Source organism: Mustela putorius, unplaced genomic scaffold, assembly GCF_011764305.1.
Source record: "Mustela putorius furo isolate JIRA1106 unplaced genomic scaffold, ASM1176430v1.1 tig00000578_pilon_pilon_pilon, whole genome shotgun sequence".
Classification (NCBI taxonomy): Eukaryota; Metazoa; Chordata; class Mammalia; order Carnivora; family Mustelidae; genus Mustela; species Mustela putorius.
This window is the reverse complement of record NW_025421422.1, coordinates 1285394-1300789: the sequence shown is the minus strand read 5'-3', so window position 1 is coordinate 1300789 and position 15396 is coordinate 1285394.

Genomic DNA, 15396 nt, shown 5'->3' with positions numbered 1-15396 from the left:
TAATATTGTCTATAAATCCTGTCATTATCTTTGACCAGCGCAATTATACTACTCTGTGTTTGTTAAGAGTATTTACTGGTTCCATGGTGATATTACCCCTTTACACATTTTGCTAACCCTGCTTGCCACTTCTGCCTGTGGGAGACACTGGGATGGGGGCGAGTTCCCCCGGAAAATGCGTATCCAGGCTTTCTTCCAGAGGGGGCTTTGGGATGAGAGCTCCAAATAAATTGTCATTGCACTAATGGAGGAGCCAAGATAAGGGCCAAGTGAGTCTAAATTGCCTGCCTCCTGCTTGGCTGCCACTGACGCCCTCCTCCTCCCGCTGTCCCCTCAGGGCAGCCCTCCCCGACCCACTCTGAAGCTGCACAACCTATCATTATGCTATCTCATCCACTCGTGGAGTCCACCCAACTCCCTCCGGCTGCAGATGGAGTCACGGGGGTCCAGAGAGAAAACATGCCTTGCTCAATCAAGGTCACAGCAAGTCAGTAAAGGAATAAGAAAATGCTTGCTTGGTGCATTAGATCAGTGAGTATGGTCTCTTTAGAGAGAAATTTTATTTGTCAAAATGACAACAAATTATATATCTTAAAAACAAACAATGTCACTACTCTATATCCATCCTAGAGAAATGCTAGAATCGATAAAGGAATAGAGATGTTTTTATATTGTATAATCCTGTGCAACAGTGTAAAAGGAAGAGCTTGATATATATGTGATGTTGTAAAGCTCCTAGGGGTGCCTGCCTGGCTGGCTCAGTCAGGAGAGCGTGGGACTTTTGATCACAAGGTTGTGAGTTTGAGCCCCACATTGGGTGTAGAGAGTGCCTAAAAAAATAGAATCTTAAATATATATATATATATATATATATATATACACATATATATATATTTACATATATACATATATAAACTTCATAAATATATGTAAAAGTAATAGAGCAAAAAATCAGAGTTATGCTTGTAGTCTGACTTCCTCTGCATAGCACATACACACAACACAAAATGTTACTCTGTAGTTTCTGTGGATATATATGTATATTTATAGAAAAGCAGGAGAAAAGGATTAGAAGAATACACTAGTATCTTTTTAAAAGTTAAAATATTACAATGTTGGCAAATGCAAAGAATATCCCTCAGAGGACACACACCGAATTCATGAGTTGTAACTTCAGGGGCCATTAGGAAGGAAAAAGAAATTAGGCACAGTGGACAGAAGGAATCCAGCATTTTCTGGAATATTGTAATTTGACTCAGTATTTTAAAAACAATTTCTTTATTTTTTTTTAAGATTTTATTTATTTATTTGTCAGAGAAAGAGCACGCACACAAACACAAGCAGGGGGAGCAGCAGGCAGAGGGAGAAGCGGGCTACTTCCTAAGCAGGGAACCCGATGCAGGGCTCTCGATCCAAAGACCCCGGGATTGTGACCTGAGCTGAAGGCAGAGGCTTCATCGATCGACTGAGCCACCTAGGCGCCCCATTTTTAAAAGGATTTAGATACTCCTGGAATAAAATGCAAAAAGGACAAATCAGTTGCTAGGAGTACCGCTCTCCTTTATCCCTCAACTACCCGGTTCCCTATCCTTGAGATAATCATTAAAACCAGTTTCTCATGCATCCTTCCAGGAAAATGTGTGTTTGCAAATACCGTGCAGAAATATTTTAACTTTTGAAAATGAAATATTAGTATGCTATTAGTGATATTAAAAAACATTTTTAAAGTAAAATTCATAATTACATTAAAAAAGTATTTTTTGAGAATTAAGAATTGCTCAACATGAGAAAAATCCTTAAAAAAAAAAAAGATTTTATTTGTTTATTTGACAGAGAGAGTGAGAGAACATAAGCATGGGGAACAGCAGAGGGAGGGGGAGAAGCCGGCTCCCCGCTGAGTAGGGAGCCAGATTCGGAACTCTATCCCAGGACCCTAAGATCATGATCTGAGCAGAAGGCAGACACCCAACCATCTGAGCCACCCAAGCACCCGAGAAAAATCTTTTGATAGAATTCACCACATTAACAAATTAAAGTCAAAGCACTACATAATGTTTCAGTAGATGCAGAAAAAGCAAAATTCAACATCCTTTCATGATTAAAGACTCATGGCAAAATAGGAAGAGAAGGGAATTCCATCAATCTGATAAAAGAGCGTTTATGAATAATTTACAACCAACATTATAGTTGATACTAGAGACTGAATGCTTTCCCTCAAAGATCAGAGCTGAGACAAAGATGCTCGTCTTTGCCATTCCTATCCAACATCATATTGGATTTTCTACCAATGGAATAAGGCAAGAAAAAGAAATAGGAAGCATTTGAAAGAGTAATGGAAAAAATTCTCCATAATACCAACAAAACTGTAAAGACTTCAGGAAAGAATTGAACTAAAATGGGAAAGATGAAAAAAGTTGAAATAAAAAGTATTGAGAGGCAGGGTATAAATTGTGAATGATAACAATGTATGCAAAATTCATGGATATGAAGAGACAACATCACAAAGAGGTCAGATTCCCCTAATAATCTATAAAATTTAAACAATTTTTAATGAAAATCTCAGTATTTTTAGTGCAACCAGATAAATTGGTCATAAAATTTATATAGAAAGACAGAGCCAAGAAAGCTAAAGACAAAATGAAACTACTTAATAAAAACTGTGTAAAGGGTATAAGCCGGCAATGCACACAAGAGGAAACACAATGGCTGATAAACACAGGGAAAGGTGCCTTTCACCACACTGCTCATCAGGGGAATAAAGAATAAAACCATAGAGATGCCATTTTGCATTCATCTTGTGGGCAGAAATTAAAAAGTCAATTGATGCCAAGTGTCAGTGAGTCTGTGGAATCCTAGGTACTTTTGCACACTACTGATGAGTATGAATCTACACAACTCTAGCCATCTTTAATAAAGTAGAAGGTATGCACACACACACACAATCCTGCCATCCCACTTCCTGGTCTTTGCTCTAGGGCTCTGGTTTTCAAACTGGGGGTCTCATTGATTGTTCCAAAAATAAAGTAAGTCATGACCACGAGTTAAGATAATGAAACAGAATAAATTACAATAGAAATTATGAGATTATTTAAGTTTATTTCTCTCCCCCAAACACAGTGAGCTCTATGCCCAGGGTGGGGTTTGAACTCACGACCCTGAGATCAAGAGTCCCATGCTCCACCAACTAAGCCAGCCAGGTGCCCCAGGAGAGTATTTCTGAATGTATCTTACACTTTCTGTTTTTCGGCATGTGTGCATTGCACGGGGTCCTGCTGTACAATGTGTACTTGGTGGCAGTCAGGTAAGTTTGAGAGTCTTTGTCCTAGAGAAGTTCTCAGAGTGGGACAAGAATATATATAGCAACATGTGCAAAACTGGAGCCAACAAACACTCAAAGAGGAAAATGCACACAAAAATTCAAACAAAGCAATATGAGACAGAAGTTATAGCATGAGCCAGGACTAAATGTACTGAGATGGGTAAATCTCCAAAATATAATATTGAGCTGGAAAAGCAAACCGTAGATTGATACACGAAGTATAATATTGTTATAAAGTGTGAACTCATATAAACAACACAGTATGCTGGTGAGGGACTATTGTATGTGTATATAAGATAGAACTATATGCTATACTACATATGCATGCATATGTACATGTATACATTTGGGGAAATACATTAATGTGTATTAATAAATGCATTAATACTAAAATCTTGCATGGTGATCATTAATACAACTTCAAGATAGTAATTATTTGGGGGAAGGGAGTGGAATGAAGGAGGAGCACGTTGTACTATCTCATTCCTTTATAAAAACCAAAGGAATAAAGCAAAACATTAGGATTTGGTAAAGGTGAGTGGTCAGTATCTGAATATGTGTCCTCTTATTCTCTAGGAATGTTCGCAATATGACACAATTGTAAATTATAAAAAGGCAATTAAAATTAATTAATTAATTAATTAATTAGAGAGAGAGAGAGCAGGGGGGCGAGCAGAGGGAGAGGGACAAGCAGACTCCACACTGAACGCAGAGCCTGATGCAGGGCTTGATCTCACGACCTTGAGATCATGACCTGAGCTGAAATCAAGACTTGGACACTTAATGAACTGAGCCACCCAGGCACCCCAAAAGACAGTATGGGGAGGTTAGACAAACCAGTTAAACGTTTGGGTTGTGGGTTTCCAACATGACTTGAGCTGTTTGAAGACGTTCAAGAACAGCTAACTGTGCTCCAACTCCATGGCTCCCAGTAGTGCCTGGAGGGGGAAGAGAAGAAGGAGGGGCAGAAGAGAAGGGGTGATATGCACATTCTCAGATGTTCTCTGTTGTTGCCTTCTAAGCAGATTGCCTTTTATTAGCTTTATATATTGCCCTTCTGTCTTAGGGTAATAGAAGATCCTAAGACTGGGTTTGTAAGCCCCTGCCCTGGGCGACCCCCAATAAAAGTTGGGGGTCTTTGCTTTGGGAAAGATCAGGATAAGCCTGAGCCAGAAATTCTATGGAGTAAGTTTATAAATTTACATAGATTTGTCAAACTGAGTGATGAGCTTTGTTTGGTTAGCATATACAATGAGTGATTCCATCTGTCCAGAAAGCCAAACCACGCTCGCATGTTGTCAAATGCTGAATGTATTCCGGGAACAAATCTAAATCACCTTGAGCTGATCCAGTAAAGGGCTGCTAACATCTATTTAGTCTTGGAACAGACAACGAACTTCATGCTTACTGTGCAAATAGGTAGAAACCGACATGAGCCTGCTGCTTGTGAGGCCTAGGAGAGCTTGCTTCATAGAGTGGAAAAAACGAATTAATTAAAACGTCTTCCCCAAACCATCACCTGTTTCTAACCCTGCTTTCCACTGGGTCACCTTGAACTTGATCTGGCTCTTGACCTTCCTCTGCAGTCCACACTCTCTGGAAGCCTCAGAATATCTTTGGCTGGGCGTGGAAGGTCGGTGTGAGAACTGAGAATTCTCAGCGACGGAAAAACAGGCATGAGAAGCAAGGCCAGGTCCCTAAGATCTATGAGAATCAGCCCTCTACAAATCCTGGAATACATTTCAGCCACTAAATGAATTAAAATGTGTCATGACAACATGCTTCATGTCCCACCTCCAAGAGCCTTCCTTGGTGGTAAGAGACTGTGATCATATAGGTCTTCATTTTTCCACCAGTTGAGGTTATTAAATTATTGAGCAACAGGTACACCATGCCAACCACCATCAAAATGGATGCAGGCTAGGGATGCCTGGGTGGCTCTGTCTGTTAAGCATCCGGCTCTTGGTTTTGGCTCAGGTCACCTTCCCAGGGTCCTGGGATCTGGCTCTGTGTCGGGCTCCATGCCCAGCGCAGTCTTCATCTCCCTCTCCCTCTGCTCCTCCTCCCGTGTACTCTCTCTCTCTCTTTCTCAAAAGTACATAAATAAAATCTTAAAAAAAAAAAAAGAATGAATGTGAACTACAAAATAGACAGGACCCTATCAATGAATAGCGATCCACATCATATCAAGTGGTCTTGAAATCTAATCTGCATGAAATTTCATGGAGACTGTATCTTAGCCTCGGAGCGGATATACCTTGAAGCTCCCGGGTAGAATGCAGAAACTTCCTCTCATTTCGAACCCACTGTTTTTACATTCCCCAGGGACAGAAGGTGTACTGCTTGCAACTACTTCTAAACTCTGAGAAGTCAACTGGGAAGACTATTTATTGAGCATGTATTGTTGAACAGATCCTATGTGTTATGCTCACAGAGTATACGGCCGTGAGGGAGTACAGACAGCTTCTGCATTAAATCCAGCACAAGAAGGGGTTCAGTGTGGCTTTCATGAGCCTTTTAAAATTGTCAGTATCTTGCTCTCTCTGCCTGCCTCTCTGCCTACTTGTGATCTCTGTCTGTCAAATAAATAAATAAATCTTTTTAAAAAATAAAATAAAGGGGCACCTGGGTGGCTCAGTGGGTTAAGCCGCTGCCTTCGGCTCAGGTCATGATCTCAGGGTCCTGGGATCGAGTCCCGAGTCGGGCTCTCTGCTCAGCAGGGAGCCTGCTTCCCTTCCTCTCTCTCTGCCTGCCTCTCTGCCTACTTGTGATCTCTCTCTGTCAAATAAATAAATAAAATCTTTAAAAAAATAAAATAAAATAAAATAAAATTGTCAGTATCTAAAACTTAGGAGACACCATGGAAAATGCTGGTTTCCCAGCTTCTCTTGAAAAATGGAGATATCCGATCTGCAAACCAGCAAATTGGCTGGCAGGTGGTTTGCTATTGTCCGCACCCACTCCCTATTGTTTCCCAGCACCAAGGATGACTGTGACTTGCAACTGTGTCTAAAAAAGTAAGGAGATATTTCTCTGCTTCTGTGTCTCTGTCAAAAGTGGGGAAACAAAAGCCAGACCAGGAGGCCTGAATGATTTATATTAGCCTTGGCCACGTGCTTCGTTTATGTTACCTGACATGTTCGGTAGTTGCTCCCAGAGCACAGTGATGCCAAAATATGAAAAAATTTTAAAAATGGAAATGTATGTCTGCCTCAGGGAACTTGCAGGAGGGAGGTTAAACTTGACAACTGTGAGAATCCTCCCCTCCTGCCCCTCCCTTACACGGAAGCCCTGAAAGCAGGTGGAGGGAAGGAAGGAACAGTGAGTACAAAGTTGGGTGAACAAGTTTCGCAGGCTTGGGAGAAGGTAAGAAGCCCACATGGCTGGGACAGAGGAAGAGGGAGCATGGGGGCAGAGGATAGGTTTGGAGAGCAGGTTCAGGTGTCTTCAGCCCTGGGAAGGAGCTTGAATTTTGTTCTAAGAGCTCGACACTGATACGGCAAAGGCCCATGATCAAGGCTCAGCTGCCCACGGTCCGGTGCTGGCAGATGGGGGAGGTAGCAACAGCAGGGGAGGAGACAGGGAGGCAGGGCTTGCTTTCACCTAAATGATTAATTCACTCAGGTGCCCACAAGGCAGCGAGGGGGATCATTGGAGAGGGTTTTAATAAAGGGGTTGGGCCAAGTTTAAGGTGATCTCAAGTAGTATGCAGCACTCAGGGCTAGTAACAGGAGAAGCTGTTACCTGCCTAGGCTTGAAGGGGTAAGGGAGAGAGGGGTTCCCGGAATCTGGAGGTAGAGGTATTATTTAGAGAGGTCTGTTCCCTCTCCTAAAAGACATAGACTAGGGGACCCCACAAAGAGGAAGCTGGGAACTCACCCTCTGCCTGCCTTTCTGTCGCCCACTGGGGCTTCCCTTGGGACCTACCCAACTGGATGACCAAGGAGAGGGAGCCCATTGATGGGGACCATGCGGGCTAGCTTCCCTAGAGGCAGGAACAGGGAGGAGAAAGCCAGAGAGCAGATGGGGAGAGGCAAAAGGAAGACACCTAGTTCACCCTTCAGGACATGGAAAAAGAGAATCGCGTCCCTGCTTGGATTAGGGACCACGCACATATGTGGTGTCTACTGACAGTGGCTGTCATCCGACTCCACCACCTTCAGGGCAGAATAACCTCCTGGTTTCAAGGAAGCCCAGAGATCAAAGCAAGGAAAAAACTTCAGGATCTGGTTTTGCAGATAAGCCGTTCAGATACCGACTCAGAACTGCCAAGATGGAGCAGGCGGCACCTTGGATTGGTCGGGAGTCCCTTGAGAGATGTCCCTGCTCTGTTATTACTGGAATTTGCAACTCCTGTAAAAAGCTGACGGGGGCATGACTCACCGAGTTAAAATCCAAACCACTGCCTCCACAGCTCACCATCCTGTCCCCCGAGTCTCCTCCCTCTTTCCGCAGCTGCAGCCGGAGAGGCATTTGCTCCCTCCAGGGAGGGGCCCCGGGTCCTGGCCCGGCCAGCTGCTTCTCCACACTGCAGGTAGCCAGAGTTTCCTGGATTCCAGGGACACAAAAGTATGTCTGGAAGAGACCAGAGAGTCTAAGCGTTCTTGCGGCAGGGCATGTTCCTAGAGGGAGAAGATGAGTGCCGCCAAGCAGCACCTGGAAATCACCTGGATTGCTGTTACAAGCTCTGGCATCGTAAAGGAATTTAAGATAGCTTCAGGATGCAAAAGTCTTTTTTGCATTTCTCATTAATTAATTTGGTTCTATGCATCTGGGAATTTGCGACAGTCTGAACCAGATGCATTAGGGTTTAGTTTACCCTTTTTTTCTTTTTCTTTTTGCAAGCTTCCTTTTTACTGTATTTTTGTCTGCATTTTCCCATTGCTTTATACCTGTCTAAGGTGGTCATTTATCACCCCTGCCAGATTCTATCTAGCTGATGCGACAGTGGCGTGGTAGGGTGGTCAGGTCGCAATGTGATTGTCACAAACTCAACTCGCTGGTTGACACATACCCCCTACCTAGAATTGAAAGGCTGTGTACTCACTCAGAGCTTCTCTGAGTCTTTAACTGGCAAAGCCTTCGTGATTTCTCTTAACCTGAGATGCACTGTTCAGATTTTTTTTTTCTTTACAAACTCTCATTTCACTTGGAGGAAGAAAACAAGGAGCCTTAGATTCAGATCTAGGTTTGAATCCCAGCTCCATCCATCACTGGCCAGGTGGTCCTAGACATGAGCTACTCTGTGAGCCTCAGTTGTCTATCTGTGAAAATGGGCTTACTACCTACTTCACAATATTGTTGTAAGGATTAAATGGGATCACATAGGCAAATCACTAATATTAGAGGTGATCACAAATATTCATTTCCTCCAGTCCCCAGCCTCCTTCTGTACCAAAGCATACACATTTTAACCCTTTTCATCCAAGCTGCCAACTTGAGAATCTTTGTTTAACCATGAGAGGGGTTAGCACGATCATGAAGTTCATTGCTGTTCACGGAGTTTGCCATTCTTGTGGCTCCCTTCCCCCAGCCATCCTGGAACCTTAGCCGGTTGTGTGATACGGAGAGGGATGTTGGAAGTGGTATGTCGATTTGGGAAGGTGAACATTCAGAGCAAAAAACTGGAAGTGCAGGGGGGGTGTGTTGCCAGAGGGTCATAGAATATGAGGACATAGGGCGGTCTGGGGGGGCCAGGAAGGGGTGTGAAAATTGTAAAAAACTGCTGAGAATGGCCAAGAAGCAACCCTAATGAGGCTGGGCATGGGATGTTGGAGACATCTGCCTGGCATATGGCAATCCTCGGTGAGTATTAGGGAAGGAATGAATTTGGAGGATAAGGAAGGCAGTCTGGGGGATGGGCAAAGCAGCAGGGAATTTCAGGGGCTTGGAAGGATTGGATTTCTGCTCAGATGTCAATTATCAGAGAGGTCCCCCTTGACCTTGGATGTGCAACCGCATTCCATCAGTCCTCTTGAGAACCTCTGCCGCCTACCTTCCCAATGGTGCACCTCACCAGGATGCACATTAATTGTTTATTTATCTGTTTATTGTTGGTCTCCCCCACTAGGATATAAAGTCTAGAAAGGCGGGGACTTTGTCTCCTTTGTAGTCCCCTGCATCCCTGGTGCTTAGAATAGAGCTTCGCACACAGTAAGAATCAGTAAATATATTTGAATAAATAATTGAACACAAGAGGGTGATTCCACAGATTGGTAGGGATGGAAGGGCTTGGGAGAAAGACTTGCAGTGGTTCTCAGATTTAGGATGCCTCAGCCTCACCAGGGGCTGGGTCAAAATGCAGACTGTCTGGCCTTGGTCCTGACTAGGTGAATCAGAGTCTCAGGGTGGAACCTAGGGGTCTGCCTTTACCAGGAACTTGGGTGGTGCTGGTGCAGAGGTTTTGGCTTCCACTCTGAGAAACACTGGCCTTACCTTATAGAACCTGATGGGTTGCCTCAATCTTTTTGCTTCTGGAATGGACTTCTCCTCTTCTTTTATGTCAGAATCACTTTGTAATTTCCAAGCCCCCTATTGATCAGCTCTTCCCAACTTTATGTATCACCTTGGTGAAGCCCACTGAGAATAACTTGATGAAAGCTAGGAGAGGATGTTCTCCCAACTGTTCCAGCCCAAGATGGTACCCCTGGGCTCCCAAATACTTTTTGATTGTTTGCACACTATGCAAAGGCTAAATTTTTACCTGTAGCCTTTTACTGTATTTAATAATCTCTAGTCCCTTAATTCTTTTTTTAATGGGAAATCAGATGACTTATATGTGTCTTATTCTTTTTTTTTTAAGCTTTTATTTATTTATTTGAGAGAGAGAGAGAGCACACAGCACAGGGGAGTAGCAGAGAGAGAGGAAGAAGCAGGCGCCAAGATGAGAAGGGAGACCCACGTGGAGCTTAATCCCAGGACACTGAGATCAGCACCTGAGCTGAAGGCAGACCCTTAACTGCCTGGGCCCCGAGGTACACCTCGTTTCTTAGTTCTAAGCAATGTGTTCAGAGTGCCCATTTTAGAGAGTGACCTTGGGAGACAGGGATTGCAACTTGGACCTCCCATCTTTCCTTACTGCCAGCTTATCCAAGAGATGTTCCACAAATGCTTTTAAACCACGGACCAATTCATAGCCACAGCTGGGCACTGAAACCATGTTTGGAATGTGAACATAACAATGATGGCAATAATAGTAACGGCTTGTTCCATAGGTAGCCTCCAAGTTTCCTCTTTTCCAGAAGCACAGTGAGTTGGTGTAAGGAAAGAGGAATTTTCCTATTGTCACGTAACTTCCCCCCTTTCTCTTCCCTCCTTTTTGGCTTGCTTTCCTGTCCCACAAAAACATTCATTGAGTCTCAAGAAGTATCTGCCCTCAGTATGAATGTTTAATTTAGGTGGACTTTTCAGGGAAAATGAAGGAGTCGGGGGTCTGACATTTCCACTCACCTCACATTTAAATCATCAGTTGGCCAGACAGATGGCTCTTGTCCTCTGACTTTGTGGAAATGTTATGTAATGCCTGTGCTCATCCCTGATGAGAGAACAGTGGTGAAAATGAAAATTAGAACCACCACACCTGGCTCTTGGGTATTGCTGTGGTGGAGTGTGTGTGTGTGTGTGTGTGTGTGTGTGTGTGTGTGTATGTGGCAGGAAAGAGTCTTATCTTTATAAAAAGGCTTTTGACTCCCCAGCCCCAAACCAAAAACTTTTCCTGCCTTCCAGTTTCTGTTCCCAGCCTTCTCCCAGAGCTCCTGTTCTGATTACTAGAAGCCAACTTTGATCCCTTCCACTCCTGAGTGCTTTGCCTATCCAATAGACTCTGCCTCACCTATCTGTCCCATAGCCTCTCTTTCCCACTGTCTTTGCTGCTAGTGATTCTGAGCCCCGCCATTCCCATCTGTATCTCCCAATCCCCCATTCAAGCTATACATCAACCACAGTTAAAGCTTCTAAAGCAACCTCTTGGTTTCGAAAGCTCCCAAATCTCTCACAGAAAAGACATGTAGACTCATCAGCTTGGTTGCCAAGACCTTCCAAAAGAGAGCCCCAAACTACCTGGCCAAGTGTATCCCCTATACATTGGCATTTTCCTGCCTCTCTGCATCCAGGAATGCCTTCTTTGGCATCTTATGTCTGTGGAAATTTTGTTCACTATTTTATATCTCATAAAGTAACCATAATGGGGCCTCGGATTTAGCAAATCCTTATTGAGTGCTCTAGGCATGGTGCTAGGTATTGAAGATTACAGAAATGGGTTCCTTGACTGGAGAGGAGAGTGATGGGGGTTGGGTCATTGAGTAAACCCGAGGGCTTCAACAATGCAGATTTCTGTAGAAGGACAGAGAAGGGGTGTCTGGCTCAGACCTGTTGGTGGGGCAGGGATAGTGGGGAACTAGGGAAGTTGATGCAGAAGAAATGGTATTTGGGGAGGGGTCAGGTAAAGATTAGAGGATGGGGATAAGCCCAAGAAGGAAGCAAAAGGAATGAATGTTTGGGGACCATGGAGAGGCACAGCCAGTTGCTTGGTCACATGGAATATCTCTAGACAGGCTGCAGAGAAACACTGAGCCTCAGCCCCGTTCACTGAAGAGAAAGAGAGAGAGAGAGAGGCTCTTGATACTCGTTGGCCCAAGCTGACCCATGGGGCAAGTCTGCACACTCACCCGGCCCTTTTGGGAAGCTGCTGGGGAGGCCAGATCCCAGGCCCTGTGAAGGAGGGCTTTATCCAAGTTTAAATGTGATGGGAGGAGCGGAGTCTGCAGGAGTCTGTTATGGTTGTGGACCTGAGGGCTACAGCTGCCAGAAATCCTGCCATGCCAAGTTGGATGGAGATTATGCCTGACCCCAACCTCACTCTGAAAGAGTCAAGGAAACCAGCACCGAGGCATTGGAGGCTTTGGCTGTGGCAGTGTTGGCTGGGCTTTCCAAGAGGTAGAACATCGATTGTGACTGATACAATCCACCCCCTTGAACTTTTCAGCTATACTTATGCCTTATGCCTTATCATGATGTCTGGCTTCCATGCTATGCTATCTGGCCTCCATTTTTGGAAAACAAGTCTAATATTTGTAGGGTGGATTTAAAGAGGGCAAGTTCAGGAGCAGAGAGGTTAACTAGTAGCCTACTGCAAAGTCTTTGCAAGAGACGACAAGCATATCAACTAGGACAGTGGTGGTGGCAATGGAGAGGAGAAAAAAGCTCAATAAGAATTTGGAAGATGGGGGCACCTGGGTGGCTCAGTGGGTTAAGCCTCTGCCTTCGGCTCGGGTCATGATCCCAGGGTCCTGGGATCGAGTCCCACGTCGGGCTCTCTGCGCTGCAGGGAGTCTGCTTCCTCCTCTCTCTCTGCCTGCCTCTCTGCCTACTTGTGATCTCTGTCAGATAAATAAAGAAAAAAATCTTAAAAAAAAAAAAAGAATTTGGAAGATGAAATGAACGAGATTTTGGTGATTGATGATTCCTGGGATGCTAGCAACTGAATTATGTTCCCCCCAAATACAGTGGAAACTTTAAGCTCCCCCAAGATAGTGTTTGGACACCAGGCCTTTGGGAGGCAATTAGATTTAAATGAGGTCACAAAGGTGGGACTCTCACAACAGGATTAGTGCCCTTCTATGAAGAGACACCAGAGAGCTTGCTGTCTCTCTTTCTTTTTCTCTCTGCTACGTGAGAACAGACCAAGAAAGCATCCATCTACAAGTCATGAAGAGGGCTTTCACCGGGACCCAGCCACGCCGGTGTCCTGATCTCAGACCTCTAGACTCCAGAACCAGCAGAAAATGCATTCCTGCTGTTTAAGCTACCCGCCTATGGTATTTGCCTGAGCTGACTGATCTAGCGGGCTTGGGGGAGAAAAAAGAGTCAAAGTGGCTTCTGGATTTCTACTTGAGTAACTGGAAGGACAAAAGGTAACTCCAACGTGTGAAGTGGAGAAGCTAGAAGTTTCCCACTAATGATTTGAATCAGAAGTAAAAGCGGGAGGAGAGAGCAGCACCTGGCTGGCTCAGTCCGGAGACTGTGAGACTATTAATTTCAACTTTGTGAGTTCAAGCCCCGCGTTGGGTGTAGAGTTTACTTAAAACACAAAATCTTTAAAACAAAACAAAACAAAACAAAACAAAACAAAACAAAACAAAACACCAAGAGGATAAGGCCATACGTCTAACGGCCCAGACAAAAGTCAAAGGTCAGAATAGGAAGATGTGGCTGACAAGTTTTTTTTTAAATCATAATAGAGGGATTTTTAAAAATTCCAGTTTCTCAAATTATTTTTTGAACTTTTTTTTTCTTTTCTTTTTTTTTTTTTTAATACATCGAGTATCTTCTCTGGGAGTTTAAAAGAAAATTTCGTCTTATGGCACGCCAATCTCACAGGTGTTAAAGGAAGACATTATCTTTTGTTCCGCATTACCGCCTCACAGAGTAGATTGAAAAAAATAGATATATAATCATCCGAGCTGAGAAGCTCTTTTTTAGCTCTGAGAGTAGGAGGCAGATCGGCATGCAAGAGATTCTGGGTTCATTTAGCAAGTGTCTTAAGAGTCCTATTGCTGTATTGTCCTGTCAAGATTGAAACTGTAAACCCCAAGTAGGCTCGTGGCCGCAACAAAATCGGGTCTGAAGTCAGGAGCCTTTGGGGCCATGCATACGTTTTCCCCCATATCTGCCTTGAGCTTATTTTTAAATGGATAGATTCTAGACAGTCTTTGGGGATCCGCATATGGTGTCAAGCCGTTTTCACAGTCACGGCTCTTCCTTTGTCTTCTTTGCAAAGTTGTGCTATTGTTTCTCTTTCAGATCAGGTCTCAGAAAAATATACTGCAGGGAGAGTTTTGGACATCTTGACTTGAAATTTCCAGCGGCTCTCTCAGTAACTGCTTTTGTGTTTCCATGGAAACCAGCAGTGTTTTGAAGAGGCGGTGACAGGCTCGGTGCCTACCAGCTACCGTGGGGAGCACGTGTCAGTCTATGGGTGGAAGTCAAGGACAAAATTACCCCACCTGCTGAGGTTCTCTCTGACCTGGTCAACTTCACCTTCTAGAGAAAGGGAAGTAAAACCGGGCAGATGAAATCATTTTCAACATGCGCCGTCCCTCACCCCCCACCCCCCGCCTTCTGGGACTGCCTAGCCAACTCATTCCCACTTGTCTTCAGCGGTCCCACTTTCAAGCCACCAGATGCGGTGGCTGCTGTGTGTGAACGTGTGATCACAGGGCGAGGATGAGCCTGCTCTGGCAAGGGGAGTTTATGTGCCCACCGGTTGGCGTTTCCTTCCTTGTGGAATTCATTCCTGGGAGCCCTGGCTTGTCTTGCTACGGAACCTCAGGTTGGGGTAGTTCTTTAAGAATTCATGAGGTTCACATACTGGTCTGTGGGGGTGAGAGCCGGGCATACATTTTTCACAAACCCTGAGATTCTGCTAGATTTGGGGAGACATTCCCAGCAGGTGTGTGACCCACCTGCTAAAGTCTGATTACTGGTGGACTGGGGAGGGGGGCTGGCAGAGGAAAGCGGTGTGGACCCTCCTCTCCAGTTCCCTAAGGAGCTGGGGGTGGCGTAGTTTAAAAAAAAAAAAAAGAAAAGTAGTCCTCTGTGAGATTCCACAAAAGACCGTGCTACTCCTACAGATGCAAATGGAGAAACCTGTGTTTATTTGGTCTGGATTTTACCTGCCATTTGGCCGCAAAAGAAAGACCTTTGTTTGTCTTGTTGTATACTCTGGCCTCGGAATCTGCAGTAGATGCCACATGTCCTCATGGCCTTTACCACTTCTCCACACCTGTGTCCCTTGCCCTGGGGAATTTCTCCGGAGAGCCCCATCTGTTGGCACAGGTGACAGGCTAGCCATGGCCAGGAGTTCACGCCCTCTGAGAGCAGTCCTAGCCCGATGACTGATGGGAGCTGAGGAGGAATTCTGTCTCAGCTCTTTCCCTGCTTGGCATGCACAGACTCAGGTGTATGTCTACACTGGCTCCCGGGGTTCCCAGGTGGAAGAGAATGCCATTACACAAGCTATGCCCTTGTCTACTGTTCCTTTTATGGACAGCCTCCCTTTCCCTGCCTCATTTCCCTAC